This window comes from Phoca vitulina, unplaced genomic scaffold, assembly GCF_004348235.1.
Source record: "Phoca vitulina isolate PV1807 unplaced genomic scaffold, GSC_HSeal_1.0 scaffold27, whole genome shotgun sequence".
NCBI classification, from domain to species: domain Eukaryota; kingdom Metazoa; phylum Chordata; class Mammalia; order Carnivora; family Phocidae; genus Phoca; species Phoca vitulina.
In genome coordinates, this window is record NW_022589730.1 from 7,570,683 (window position 1) to 7,586,505 (window position 15,823).

The following is a 15,823-nucleotide window of genomic DNA, read 5'->3' on the forward strand; positions in this document are numbered from 1 at the left end:
ATCTCAGGATCCTGGGATCGAGCCCCATATTGGGCTCCCTGCTCAGCGGGAAGCCTGCTTCTCCCTTTCCCACTCCCCCTTCTTGTGTTCCCTCTCTCACTGTCTCTCTCTGTCAAATAAATAAAATCTTTAAAAAAAAAAAAAAAGAGAGAGAGTCAATCCAGGAGGGCCGCTCTGAGGAAGTCATCCTTGCTCTGAAACTTGAAGGATGAGGATGAGAAAAAATGTGAAGGTCTAGGCAGGGAAGCCTTCTGGGAAAATCTCCAAAGTGTGACAGGATTTGGCATATTTGAGGAAGAAAGAAGACTGGTGTGGCTAGAACATGGTAATGGGTAGGTAGAAGACGAAGGTGGAATGGGGGGGGGTGCAAATCATTTCAGCCCTATAGGTAGGGAGCTTTAGTTTTATTCTAACAGTGATAGGAAGTAACAAGGGGATTTAGTCAGGGTTTGGTGCAAACTGTCTCGTTGCTGCATGGAGAACGGATTTTCTCTGGACAAGGTGAGAAGCAAGAAGAGTAGGAGTCCAGGTGAAGGGTGACGGCAGTTTGGACTGGAGTGGAGGTCATGGAAGTAAATGGAATTGATGTGATCGGCCTTAGGAGTTTAACAGAGAGTACAACTAAGTTAAGAGCAAGATGAAGGAGTTTTGGTGATTATAAAACACATCCAGAAACTCTTTGACCCTGTCCTCCCTTGAATTCGGGCTAATATGACGCCCTTTAAACAAATAAAGAAATTTATTTAATATATAGTTTATGCAACATGGGGGTCTTCATAAGGAAATGAAGATGTGATGAATTGCTGAAACCTGAGTGTTTTCTTTTCTTTTATTTTTTTTTTTTTAATTTATTTATTAGAGAGCAAGCGAGAGAGAAACAGCATGAGAGGGGAGAGGGTCAGAGGGAGAAGCAGGCTCCCTGCTGAGCAGGGAGCCCGATGTGGGACTCGATCCCGGGACTCCGGGATCATGACCCGAGCCGAAGGCAGTCGCTTAACCAACTGAGCCACCCAGGTGCCCCAAACCTGAGTGTTTTCATACTGATTATGAGGGATAGTGAAAAGTCATGGCAAGATACCAGAGGACGAAGAGTTTGAGTGTAGCCAACTGGAGGAAACTTAGCAAGGTGTTCAGACTCCTCTCAGTGTCCCTTTATCTTTGGAGATAACAAGGGAGGACACCTCTCACCTGCTTCACATGTAGGTCAGAAAGTCTTTCCTGTGTTTTATGACCTGCTTTGGGCGAAGCTCAGAAACTCCTTCCTGCACATGCCTTTTCTCAAATTCCTTCAGCTTCAAATATTCAGTATGTCAAGGTGCCATATTTTGGGGTAGGATGTCCTGAACCCCATCAGTAAAAACCTAATTCCTTACCAGAACTTTTGTGTTTCCGCTATTTCTTAAAAGGATATAAGCCCAAAGGGTAAAAGAAGAAAAACTTCTCTTCTGACCTCTTAAATTATAATCCTGCAAATTAAACTGACAGAAGACAGAATAACAGGCAAAAAGGCATAATTTTTTTTTTTTTTTAATTGATGTTAATATCTTTAAGGGTATAGGAGCTTTGTGGAAAAGAAGTAGAAACTCAGGGGCACCTGGGTGGCTCAGTTGGTTAAGCAGCCAACTGTTGATTTCCTCTCAGGTCATGATGTCAGGGTCTTGAGATGGAGCCCTGTGTTGGGCTCTGTGCTGGGCATGGAGCAGGCTTGGGGTCCTCCCTATCTCTCCTCTCCTTCTTCCCCTCCTCCTTCCTCCCCACTCAAGTGCGCCTGTGCTCTCTCTCTCTCTCTCAAAAAAAAAAGTAAAAACCCAAAGAAGCATTTAGAGTTGGGCTATAAATATATAATTTTAAGAAAGGGCAATAAATTGTAGAGAAGTAACTAGGCAGGGACTGGGTTCAAGGGCAATAAATTGTGGGAAGGGGACTAGGAAATGCACGGTAATTGAGAGTAAGGTTTGTTACACAGACTCACTCTCCTATCCTCTCATCTCAGTGCCTCTCTGATCCTCCTGGGAGGAACAGCCTACAAATGGAAATGTGTATCACCTTCACAGAGGGAACATGTGCCCTGCTTTGAGGCAGAAAGGAGGAGGGCAAAGAGCTCTTCCTGGTCCGCCCTTTCCAATTACCTTCAGCTCAAAAGCATCTAGCAATATGTCAGAGTGGCATATCTTGGGGTGGCATATACTGACCACCTCCAAAAGTTAAAAACCAACTGTATTGGCAACAATTTTAGGATAGCTGTCTTAGAATTTACTATTCAGCTACATTCTTGAGAATGAAACTAGGCACAGGTTACAGAATACCTTAAATGTGCAGAAAGTCGGTTTTATCTCAGAGAAAATACTGCAAGGGGCAGACACCGGAACCGTAAAAAAAAAAAAATAGTGTCCTATCTCCTAGCAAGCAACCCAAGGCAAATACTTAGAATGTCAGTAGTAATACATAAGGCCTCTAGTCAATGGTTAGTAGAGCATTTACACTAATAATAATTTACATAGAAGTAATTTTGCTCTTTTCAATTAACAGCAGACTTATTTGAAAAGGAGATGTGTGCGCAGGCAAGGGAAAATATTGGTCAGGCAAACATCTTGTTGCATAACAATAACGAACATACCTTTGGTATTGGTATGTGTAAAATTTCCTATCCTGAGTCACATCTCAGCAGCAGCCGGTCAAAGGACTTGCGATCAAAAGGCACTCTCTTTGAAGGAAGTGTAAAAATGTTTTCAGCGAACGGTTTCCCGCCAGGATCCATTTTCATGTCCCTTTGGTTCCTTTGAGTTTTGGTAGAGGTTGGGAACAATGGGTGCTAAGTACCCTCACATTAGGCGCTAATCTATGCCAGACTTGCAAAAGGAGTGGCTCCAAACCTGTTTTGCCTGAATTAACCAACCTACCCAGCTTCAGGGTACAAAAGAAAAGAGGCAGTGTGACCTGTACTTCAATGAGGGAAAAAAGGAGTTGTTTCCTCCCCATTTAAAGCCAAATGATGACAAGCTTCAAGAAAACCAGAGAGCCTGATCTATGGTCTTAGTAGGGGTTGTTGAGGGCCTGATGTCAGGTTCACACATGAATACGCTGAAGAATATAGACATGCTAGAGCTGTCAGACCCAGCAGCAAAACAGAACAAAAGACCCACAGCACCCCTGGAGTGTGGTGGCCAAGGGTATGGGGGCCGCCTGTGGGTTCTGTGGGCCTGTAGACAGAGCTGGAACCAGATAACTTACAAAGGACCCTGCCCTAGAGGTGTTAAAGAAAAAAAAGTATTCTGATGCTTGTTAAGACAGTAAGGGAGACTTTCTTGTGATCCATGTCAAGACTATTGTAACAGCGGAGAGAAACTGGCTTCCCTCTGAACACAGTAGAGACAGCTGAGGATTTACAGCCCACAAGCAAAGTGAAGGGAGCCAGGGGATGGAAAATTACTAAGTGGAGTCAGGCAGGGTGGGGAGAGTCTTGCTAAATCATCACCATCTTGTGAGGAGATCCAAGCTGCCCACCAAGAAGCCCACGTGGGCAAGAACTGAGGCCTCCTGCCGACAGCAAGCACCACATGAGTGAGCCATCTTGGAAACCCTAGCCCCACATCACCCTTCAAAGGACCTGCAGCCCAGCCCATGTCTTGCCTTCAAAATCAGAAGAGACCCCACACCAGACCCACCCAACCAAACTATTTCTGAGTTCTTGGCCCAAAGAAACTGAAATAATATGATGTGTTTATTGTTTTAAATCACTAAGTTTTGGGGTGATTTGTTATGTAGTAGTAGAGAACTAATATACCCCATTTTACAAATAAGGAAAATAAGGCACAGAGAGGTTAAATAACTTGCTGGTGTCATGCAGCTGTAAGTGACAAATCAGGATTTGAACTCACATCATCTGGGTTAGCATGCCTCCTTAACCATGACACACTATGCCCCTACCACTTAAAGAAAGTGACCTGTGATGCTCAGCATGGGGATGAATGGGACCTCTAGGTGGCCAACAGGTACGTGAGTGTGCCCATGTATTTTTGTCCACGTTTTTAGTCTTTTATTTTATTTTTCAGAATTTTGAATAGACTTTATTTTTAGAGCAGTTTTAGGTTCACAGCAACATTAAGCAGAGAATACTGATCATTATTTTTTAACCACCAAACCTTTGCATGTATTTGAACTTAATCAGAAGCCGATAATAATCGAATATTTTATAATAAAGATTCGTCAGTGCTCTTTTCACTAAAAATTTTTTTGTGAAGGAAACGTTTTCTTTTACCCTGATTTACCTCTCTTCTTCATTCATTTTAACCTGGCTTGTTATGATTTAATTTGTAATAGACTGGAGGTTTGATTTAAATAACCTAATGAAGTACTAACGTTTTAAGAAAATAACATTTGGGGCACCTGGGTGGCTCAGTTGTTAAGCGTCTGCCTTCGGCTCAGGTCATGATCCTAAGGGTCCTGGGATCAAGCCCCGCATCGGGCTCCCCGCTCGGCGGGAAGCCTGCTTCTCCCTCTCCCACTCCCCCTGCTTGTGTTACCTCTCTCCCTGTCTCTCTCTCTGTCAAATAGATAAATAAAATCTTAAAAAAAAAAAAAAAAGAAAATAACATTCAACATCCACTTGTGAGTGTTCAAAATATATAAACTGCTTAATCTCTTAACCTTATGTCCTCATAATAAGAAGCTGCATGCCCTGAGCATGTTCTTGGTCTCATCCGTCTTCCCCGTTCTCTCTTTACTGTTGACACCAGGATGATCACCTTGCCATGTCCATGGTAACCATATTTTGCCAAGAAGAAGCTATGTAATATTTACATGATAAAGGGAGTGCGGGGAGCAAACTAGTTTTCAATGTTATCTCATTCCTAAACTTCTGATCAAGAGGAGCTGGGAAGGTAGAGTTAACTTTTAACTATCTATTAATAAGTATCACAAGATAAATGCTAAGTCAGCCAACTGTGCACATCTTTCCCCTCTCCCTTCATTACCTCTAGGTTGTCATCTTGAAAAAGTATGACTTCAAATGAGACCCAGAAATAGAAGAGGCTGTGCACCAGCTTAGGAAAAGCACTTGGCAAAAGACAAGTCTTCATTATATAAGGAAATAAATGAGCGCCTATCAAGAAACACCAATTTAAATATTACCTTTCCGTCGGCACATAGTGTATACTTCATTCCAAGAGCAAACCAACATCTATTAAAAATAAGTAATTTTGACTGAGAGCTTTTGAAACGGTTTTCTAACAGATCCTTCCTCTACAATGTTGCTGAGTGCGCGTAAACTCAGGAAAGATCTGGCAACTCCAGGACTTAACTTGGAAAGAGAAAGCAACCGAAGACCTAGGGAGCTATTAAGGAAACATCAGTGTGATTCAGATTTCCTTCTGTCATTGATTGTTTTCAGGTTCAGCTGTGTTTGAAAACAGTTCTACAGGGACGGTGGACTCAACAATAGCAGTCCAAGCACTTAGCTCTCCTTGCCACAGGACTCAGTGGGTTCCTGACAGGTTCCCCACTGTAAACAGAGTATCTCTCGGCTGAGTCTCTGCTAAATATTGAGTGGCAGCGAGATAAACATTTTATTCCCAACAGATGGCTGGGGGGTACGTAAGTCTTTATTTCTAGGTGGTACAGAGAAGTAGGCTTAACTTTTGGATAGGTTGAGGACAGGCCAGCCACACACACACAAAAGTTGAGGAAGCAGAAAAGGATAGATCTAAATAGAAGGTTCTTCCTACATAGGGCCACAGGTTGTCCCAGGGCGTTCCTGAGGAAATGGCCAAAATGCCCCTTAACAATTGACTTTCACTCTGTCAAACCTCCCTGGTTGCAGGTTCCTTGGGAGTCCCTCAGTGAAGCCGCAACATCCTTGGGGAGGAGCAGCGGGCCCCTGTGCAGGAGAGATGCTGCATCCACTTCTCTGCAGTGCACGTGAGGCTTGCTGGCCTGATGCTGGGGTGGACAGATTTGGGGATGGAAGAGGGGATCCAGCAGTTGGTGAGATGTACATACACCAAATGGAGTGGGGGGCACCTGTCGGGGTCTGCACTTGGTCCCCAAGTGTCCTGGTGCCTTAGGGAGCATGACATTAAACGGCAAATAAAACACACCATAATAGGTAGAAAGACCCTGAGGGACATCTACCTTTTGAGTAATTTAGCATTTCCCCGAAATGTGTCACCTTTAGTAATATTTACACGATTCTATTATTGGCTCGTAACGTCTTCGGTAGGGTCTGCAAAAGTCGTTTAAAAACATCTACTGCTTGTGAAGAGGCTCATTTTGGTTTAGAATGATGGCCTGCCGCTGACTCTGTTTTCCCGGAAATCCATCTTCCAGCCTTCTGTGTTCTGTGCTGTGTGCTAAGAGGCTGCCCGCCATGAGCATCCACCCCGCTTCCTCGCCCGCTGGGGTCCTGGCAGGTCCAGCCCCGTTGGGAAAACGCCTGCGAGTGGAGATCCAGAGCAGAGAGAAGCCAGGATGCTTGTCCCTGGCTCCCTCCTCCCGGTGCTACAGTTTAGGCAGAGACTGCCTTCCCTGGAGTGAGATTTCAGGAGATGCTTCTAGCCCCCTACCTCTCCCACCGGGGCTGTTCCCTCCTCTTGCCTCTCCGGGCAACTGTGGGTGGTAATGGCTCTGTGCAGCTGCTGCGTCCCGGCTGTCATCATCCCTTGTGCGTCCTTAGCTCTGCTCACCACTCTGTGTACCCTCTCTTCTTTAAGCTTTTTTTTTTTTTTTTTTTTTTGGTTAAACCCTTTGGGTCTGCCTTCTGTTTCTGCCAGCACTCTGATGTAGCACCTCTTTTTTGCACAGCATGCAAATGGATGCAATTCAGGTTTGTAGCTTGGAGAAGTTTTGTTGGAGCATACATTTTAGAACCAGGCTGTCATTTCATTTTCTGGATAATCCCTAAGCATGCTCTGGTGGCCTGGCAGTATGCTCACGTGGCTGGGCTGGACAACAGTCCTCAGAATTCTGGTCCCTGTGTATTTCTAGTCGGGGAGGGGGAGTGGGGGGGAGCTACAAAGACATTTGAAAAAAGGAAGTGAAGTTGCAGTTATATTATTCTGATGCTCAGGAGATCAGTGGAGAGGCACAGGTGTTGGGACAGCTCACCCATTTTGTTTCATTTACCTGCCGGCTCCCCTTGTTGGTACGGGCCGTATTGCACACCCTCTTTTCCCTTCTCTGATGCCTGGGCCAGGTGTGTGTTTAGCTCAAAGGTGAAAAGCTCCAGCTTCCCCTGAAGGACATGGCGTCAGCAGCGTACAGCGATAGGCGCTTACCAGGTTCCAGTCTGTCTCTGTGGGCTCCAGCTCACGCTCCTGAGTTCCAGCTTCCCTGACACTTTTTGCAGACTGAAGACCAAACAGCAGATAGAAAGACCTTACAGAGACCACCTAACCAGCTCCTGCGATTGTGCAAGGTCAATCCTTATAACATGCCCATATTTCTATAACAAAGAATATATGTAGTGGTTCTGCATCTCTAGTAAAATCCCCGCATATTTATACCACCATTCTTTTATCTGTCCTACTTAGCTTCCCTTTTGTCTCCCCTACATGTTAAAATACTTTCTTACTTTCTTCTTTATTAATGCCATTTCAACTATGATTTCAGAGCCTCATTACCTCCTAAAATATCTTAGAAATAACACTGTGGAATGGTATTCTCTTTGAGAACATAATTAACTAATTAATGTCAATCTGGATGCCTGCTTTGAGGCCATTAGCATCCTCACAGAGGCTAAGATTTGGAAATTCAAACAGAATTCAAATTAACTGTTTTTGTTATTTCTCAAGCTATTTTATGGTAGTTATTAGGTTTTGTGAAAATATTTAAAAAAGCATTAACTTATAAATTTTAAATGACCTGTGCATTTTGCTTATCCATATTAATGCCGTTCTTTCTCTCTCTTTCTCTTTAGTTTATGAATGTTTAAATTGGTCAGAAAATAGGTGTTATCTATTCTTCTATTAAACTACTTCTAGTAAGCAACCTGCTGTTATCCAGTGTTTTATCAGTGAAAGATAAAGACTTTTTATTGGGCCAGTGACAACTCTTCCTCATGGGCTCATTTCTGATTGTGACATTCATTGCAAACACAGACAAGTTTCCATTTCTCCTTATCGAATCTTTTTTACATATTTGAAACTCATTATTATGTCACACATGTCCTTTATGTGTGTGTGTGAAACAAAGGGTCCTAATTAGTCTCCTTTTTTTTTTTTTTTTTTTTTAATGTTTTAGAAGTGGCTACATTCCTATTTTCTTTCTTATTTTGGAATTTATTCTTCAAAGTTCCAACTCTAGTGCATAGAGTATATTCATTGTTTGATATCCATCTCAGATAGAAAATGTGATATGACATTGGGTAATAACATTCAGAACAAATTATGTCAGAATTTTCTTTTCTGTGAATGCCTTTGCTTTTATGGACCATATGATATTGTGGATTGTACCTGAATATTTTTATATTAGAAAATAAAAAAAGTTTATTTTTGAACATTTATATGTTCAAAAATATGATAAATGTGACCAATATATCTAAGAATCACAAGACATTTCATTTATGTCAAAAAGGAATGAAAGGAAAAAAAACATTGAATCTTAATATATCAGTTTGTGAAACGAACTGTGTATAACACAATAAATATTTGGAAACCAGTTACACTTCAGCTTTTTATATTCCCTAACCTAAAAATATTATTTAATGTAACCATTAAAATGTGACTTTCTTTACTATGCGAACTCCCTCTTAAGAGATAAATAAGAACATTCATATTAATAAGATATGCATTATCTTATTTAATTAAATGTCATCCACAATGGAACTCATCAATCTGAAGAGGATAATGGACTTGGGTAATGTTAGACCATTATAGAAACTAAGCCAAGACTTTCTTCTAATTTTAAAAATCATTTTCTAAATCATATACAAAAATTGGCACAATGCTCATTTTAGTTCAAAGATGTTTATTTTAAAAGTAATTGGCACAGAACCAGGACAATGTTCTATCCCACTAATTTCATAGCCCTGGGGAACTCACTACAAACAGATGAAAAGTATGGTCAGTAATTTCCTGAGCCAGAGCTAAATTTGTAATTAATAGAATTTGTTTAGATGGGATGAGAGAAAGGGAGAGAAACAAATAAATTCATAAGAAAGCCATCTGAACTTAACATCGAACCTTCCATAGTAAGATGTATTTTGTATAATTTACTATTAACGAGTTGATTTCATTTGTATAGTACGTATTCTGTAATTCCCTAAAATATGGGTTAGCATAATAAGCACTAACACTAATAATCATAGTGATTACCAAGATTTTTAAAAATCACTGAAAAAAGCAGACAATAATTTCTGTTTTCAATGTGGAAAGAAAGGAAGGAATCATTTGTCTTATGAATTTTATTCCTTGCCTAATATGACAATTATTGGATATTGCAAGGAAAAAAATCAGTATTTCAATAGAAGATGAAAACTACCAAGTAATATTTAGATCCGTAATTCCTAGTGAAATTCAAATTAATTAAAGGCAAAGTATTAATTATCTTTTCAGGAAAACAAAGTAATTAAATTATCCTTTAAAAAATAGGATTATTTTTCTATTCCATCTGAAATGGACTTCAATATTTTCTTTTTTTTTTTAAGTTTTGTTTATTTATTTTAGAGAGAGAGTGGGGGGCGGTTATGGGGGCAGAGGGAGAGGGAGAGAGAGTCTTAAGCAGTCTCTGTGCCCAGCCCAAAGCCTGTCACAGGGCTCGATCTCACGACCCTGAGATCACAGCCTGAGCCAAAATCAAGAGTCGGATGCTTAACCAACTGAGCCACACAGGGGCACCAGTATTTTCTATTTTTTAACACTGAAATGAGCCTTTCACATACCGTGATAATATTAAACATATTAGTTTTCTTGGATTAGATGCCTAGCGTTGGAGTCCAACTTTAATATAAAGTTAAAGTTATTTATATATTCACTTTCAATTCCCGATAACTTAAGCATGCATATTAGCTCTTTAACTATCTTAATATCTTAAAATAAACAGAACACACATTTAAGTGCATCAGTTCGAGTATGTTTATATTTCTCTACAATTTCAACCTTAAACCTCAGTCTGTTGGTTTTCAACAGTGCTAACTCACAAGAGAAATTTTGGGTGTTGCACTAAGTGATTTTCCTACTTGAATTCAAAGACAATGATGGTGTTGTTCTAGGTCTAGGAAAATTTATTGCCAGAAACACATCTTTAGTGTTCTAAGTCTATACAAAAATAGTCACTGGACTTCTTCTCACTCGTGTTTAATTTTATGAAGTAACATTATGTCAATTTTACTGCATGAATTTTCACTCCAGAATACAACAGCAATGCTAAACTTTTAACACACATCAATTTATTTTCAGGATTGTCTGCCACAAAATTACTGATTGGTCCCTTTGGTTGGATCCTGTTAACTGACTGATTCCTTCTCTCTCTGGATAGATTTATAGACCTATCAAACATTGCATAAAGCTGTTAATGTGGTAATGTTATTTAATGAGCCCACACAGCCGGTGTTACAAGCTCATGATGTTAAAATTTTAAAAGCAGGTTTCACGAATAGGACTGACTTCAGCATTTTTTTTTTCCTTTAGAATATTGCAAACCCTTGAAAATAATGACATGTTAAAAATATATAAAAATTAAACTTATTACAATGCATCAAAAATATGCACTGTATTATGCACTAAACGTACACTAAATATGAAAGTCTTTCTTTTAAAATTAATCACACTTTTTGCCATGTATCATATTTTCATGCTTCTACAAAATTAATTCATGGTCAGAAAGCACGAAAGAAACTTTAAGAATTTTAAATAAGCAAGTATTATAACTTCATATTTTATCTGAATTTCAAGATAATTCTCCCTAAATGTATTCCATATTTACTTTTTAAAAACATCTTCTTTTGTTACTTTGATGAATGAGTTGCTTGATATTCAGTAGTTTATGAAGCCCTTGGAAAGGAAACCAGCATCATGAGGCTTTGGCATGGTTTCACTAATGACAAGTGATATCACACTAACCTTATTTCTTTCTTAAAAAGTGTGACTAAAGGGGTCATTAAGGGCCACCCTGCAGACCCAGAGTATTTGGACTTCAGCAAAGCATTTGACAAGGTCCTCATGTGATATCTTTGAAGATTCAATGGAGAAATGTTAGCTCGAGGCAAGGACAGTTTGATAGATTGAACTCTGGATGAATGATTATAATCAAGAAATGTCAGATGATTGTAATCTAGGGCAAGCTTTGTCCTCAGCCCTTTGCTGATCAAATTTGTTAATGACTTGGATAAAAATATAGAACCCCTTAGATTTATAGCTAGTATATAAAACTGAATAGAAAATTTGGACAATTGGGTTGAATTTACTAAAATGGCATTGAACACAGTAAGTTCTTGATCCTAGTTTAAAAAAAAAAATCAGACAAGTGTGGTTGGAGGAAATTTAGCTCAGCAATTTTAGTGAAAATATGAGCCAACAGTGAGATGTGACCTTAGCAAAGCTATGCTGACCTTCAGCTGCATCACTATCACCATAACGTCCAGAGTGAAGAAGGCAATTGTCTCAATCTACTCAATAAGACCCCACTTGGAAAATTATATTTACTGGATGCAAATTGGAGCTTATTCAAAAGATAGTGACCAGCATGGGAAAGGAATTTCAAAGCATGTGATATGAGAAATAAAGAAATGGGGATTTGTAACTGGGAGACAGGAAGACTGAGAAAACCTAAAATCATGGTTTTAAAACATTGGAAGGATAGAGAGGAAATGGATTAGACTCATGTGTAGTGGAAAGAGGTAACACAGATCACCCTCTGTATAGAAGTGGAAGAGCTAGTTGCATAGATTGTGAGCTTATAAATGTAGAAGGACTGATGGAATTTGAAAATCACTGCTTTGCAACTGTCATTGAAATCACTGACTCAGGCAGGAATGACCATTGGATGCTGTAACCAGGAAGAGAAGGATTGGTGAGAATCAGGATATTCATATGGTGTCCAAGCATGGACCCACAGGCTGCCTTCTGTTGTAATGCTTGTTTTGAAGCCACAGTTTAGCTCCAATGTGATTGATGTATTAGGGAACAGTTTGAGCGTAACTCAAATTGGGCATAACACTTGCTTATGCATGATTTCGTTGACCCATCCTCCTGAAACCCACAGGCAAACTGCAGTCTTTTGGGGGAGAAAATGCCATATTTGTATAGTATTTATGTATTTCTGAACCATTTAGCACGTGTAAAACTGATTTGCTGCCATTTTCACTTTTTTTTTTTTTTTTTTTGGTGTGTCACTGATGCAGTTTTTGCGATTTGTTCCTCTGACCCCGGTTCCCCATAAACCCTGTGGTATTTTATTTTGTGATTTTGCATAGCTGATGATTTTTAGGAGAACATTTCCTAAGTTATAAATGACTCATTGTACTTCCTAATCACAAAGTTTAAAAGGACCCACCGTGGAATGATCTGGCTGTCTCTGCCTCACGTGAAGGAAATGTGAAATGCCTTAGAATGATCTAAGGTTATGTACTTCTTCGTGGGATGCGATACGAAGTATAACCATCACCTATAAAATAGACAGAAATATGTAAATGGAATCTCACCAAGCCTTTCCACTTAAATAAAATGGAATCTATGTTTACACATTCACATTCAAGATCAGCACATCATTTTCAAGTAGCACAAATATTACATTTTATTTGAAAACACAAACTAAAATAAAGCCAGCTATAAAAAACACTGGCAGAAAATTGGGGAAACTTGAAAATAGACTGGGTATTAAGTTTTTATTTTATTTTATTTATTTTTTTATTATTATGTTATGTTAATCACCATACATTACATCATTAATTTGTTTTTTTTTTAAAGATTTTATTTATTTGACAGAGAGAGAGAGACAGCGAGAGAGGGAACACAGGCAGGGGGAGTGGGAGAGGGAGAAGCAGGCTTCCCGCAGAGCAGGGAGCCCGATGCAGGGCTCAATCCCAGGACCCTGGGACCATGACCCGAGCCGAAGGCAGACGCTCAACAACTGAGCCACCCAGGCGCCCCTACATCATTAGTTTTTGATGTAGTGTTCCATGATTCATTGTTTGCGTATAACACCCAGTGTTCCATGCAGAATGTGCCCTCTTTAATACCCAACACCAGGCTAACCCATTACCCCACCCCCTCCCCTCTAGAACCCTCAGTTTGTTTTTCAGAGTCCATAGTCTCTCATGGTTCGTCTCCCTCTCCGATTCCCCCCTTCATTCTTCCCCTCCTGCTATCTTCTTCTTTTTGTTTTTTTTTTTTAACATATAATGTATTATTTGTTTCAGAGGTACAGGTCTGTGATTCAACAGTCTTACACAATTCACAGCGCTCACCATAGCACTTACCCTCCCCAATGTCTATCACCCAGCCACTCCATCTCTCCCACCGCCACCACTCCAGCAACACTCAGTTTGTTTCCTGAGATTAAGAATTCCTCATATCAGTGAGGTCATATGATGCATGTCTTTCTCTGATTGACTTATTTCGCTCAGCATAACACCCTCCAGTTCCACCCACGTCGTTGCAAATGGCAAGATTTCATTCCTTTTGATGGTTGCATAATATTCCATTGTGTGTGTGTGTGTGTGTGTGTGTGTGTGTGTGTGTGTGTGTGTATACACCACATCTTCTTTATCCATTCATCTGTCGATGGACATCTTCCACAGTTTGGCTATTGTGGACATTGCTGCTATAAACATCAGGGTCCATGTACCCCTTCGGATCCCTACATTTGTATCTTTTTTTTTTTTTTTTAAAGATTTTATTTATTTATTTGACAGAGAGAGAGAGTGAGTGCAGGAACACAAGCAGGGGGAGTGGGAGAGGGAGAGGGAGAAGCAGGCTTCCCGCCGAGCAGGGAGCCCGATACGGGGCTCGATCCCAGGATCCTGGGATCATGACCTGAGCCGAAGGCAGACGCTTAACGACTGAGCCACCCAGGCACCCCCCTACATTTGTATCTTTGGGATAAATACCCAGTAGTGCAATTGCTAGGTCGTACGGTAGTTCTATTTTCAACTTTTTGAGGAACCTCCATACTGTTTTCCAGAGTGGCTGCACCAGCTTGCATTCCCACCAACAGTGTAGGAGGGTTCAGACTGGGTATTAAGTTATTGTTCATTTTCCTAGTATGATAATGGTATATCATGATTGTACAGGAGCATATCCTTTTTTGGAGATGCATGCTGAAATGGAACTAAAATGTCATAATGGGTGCAGTGTGGTTGTTCATCATACTGTACTTTCAAATCTATGTTTTAAAATGTTAACAGTAGTTGAAAAATTAATAAAATAACATGGGAAGCGAATGAGAGCATTCGAAAGGGACTGTTATTGAACTCGGGATAATAGGTTAAATACAGTTTTTATGGTCTACTCCCATTTGAAAGTTCCATGTAAATTTTGTATGTTAGATACATCCAAATTTGTTTACCAAGGAAAAAACAAAGACTAATTACTTCAAGTCGATATTAAAGTGCCTGTTATTAAAAAATATAGCCCCCTTCATCGAATAATGAGCTTCAGGAAATTGTATTGGAAGGCAATGGAGTGAAGAAATGATTTATGTATGTGCAACGGGCAATGATAAAACAACGTGTAAAGGTGAGACCTATATTCTGGGGAATACAGTGTTAGTGTGAAAAAATGAGCAAACGGTTTTGGAAATGATTTTTTTAAGCAAAACAAATACAAAATCTATGCGTAAAAAATGCAAAATCTGAGCTCTCGGAGAAGAATTGGGAAGCGTCTGTGCCTGCTCTTGGTCTTCTTGGGCAACAGCGAATCAGTCCTGCCTCCACAGCTAGGCTCCTGGTTGCCTCCCCTTCCAATGAGATCATGTTAGAGAAACTACGGTCAGAGAAGTTGATCTTAAGTAAAAACAATTTCAGTAAGACAATTTTAATAAGACAGATTCTTCTTGCACTGGCAAAAAAAGACAATGTCATTAGGGGAACACATCAGTTATGTGGCATGTATTACATAAATCTGATTTTACTCTCACTTGAGTTTTAGAACCAAGTGCAATAAACGATAATCATAGCCCAGTCACCCATGATTTCATTACAGTTCGTCACCACTCAGAGTTTTGCATTTTCTATATTTTGGCTTGCCTTCAAATTGTTAAATCTTTTTTCTCTGTTGATGGGAAGAAAGTGGATATTATTTACATAAACCCATGACTTTTATTTTATTTTTTAAAAAATGATTTTATTTATTTATTTGAGAGAGAGAGAGAAAGAGAGAGAGAGAAAGCAAGTGAACATAAGTCGGAGGAGGGGCAGAGGAAGAGAGAGAGAAAGAGAATCTCAAGCAGACTACACATTGTGCTCGGATCCCGATGCAGGGCTCTATCCCACAACCCTGAGATCATGACCTGAGCCGAAACCAGAAGGCTTAACCAACTTAACCGACTGAGCCATCCAGGCACCCCATAAACCCATGACGTTTAAATGTAAGATTATCTCCCCAACTTGGAAATTGATGACCATTATGTCAAAATTAGGAGACAGATTGTTACATTCTAATTTTTACTCAGAACAAAACTTTCACATAATTCACTTGAGTCCCATAGAGCTACAGGCCAGAGCCAAATGAACAGAGAAGAGTGAAAACCCAGGAATGAGGGCCTGCTCTAGGTTCTCAATAGTGTTGGTGGTGAATTAGAAGGGAGGTGTGGGAAGTGTATCTGGGCTCAAAAGGACAGGCCCCAGCTAAGGGCTGCCCTGTGCGGGCCACATCTGAGGCCAGGATGTCAG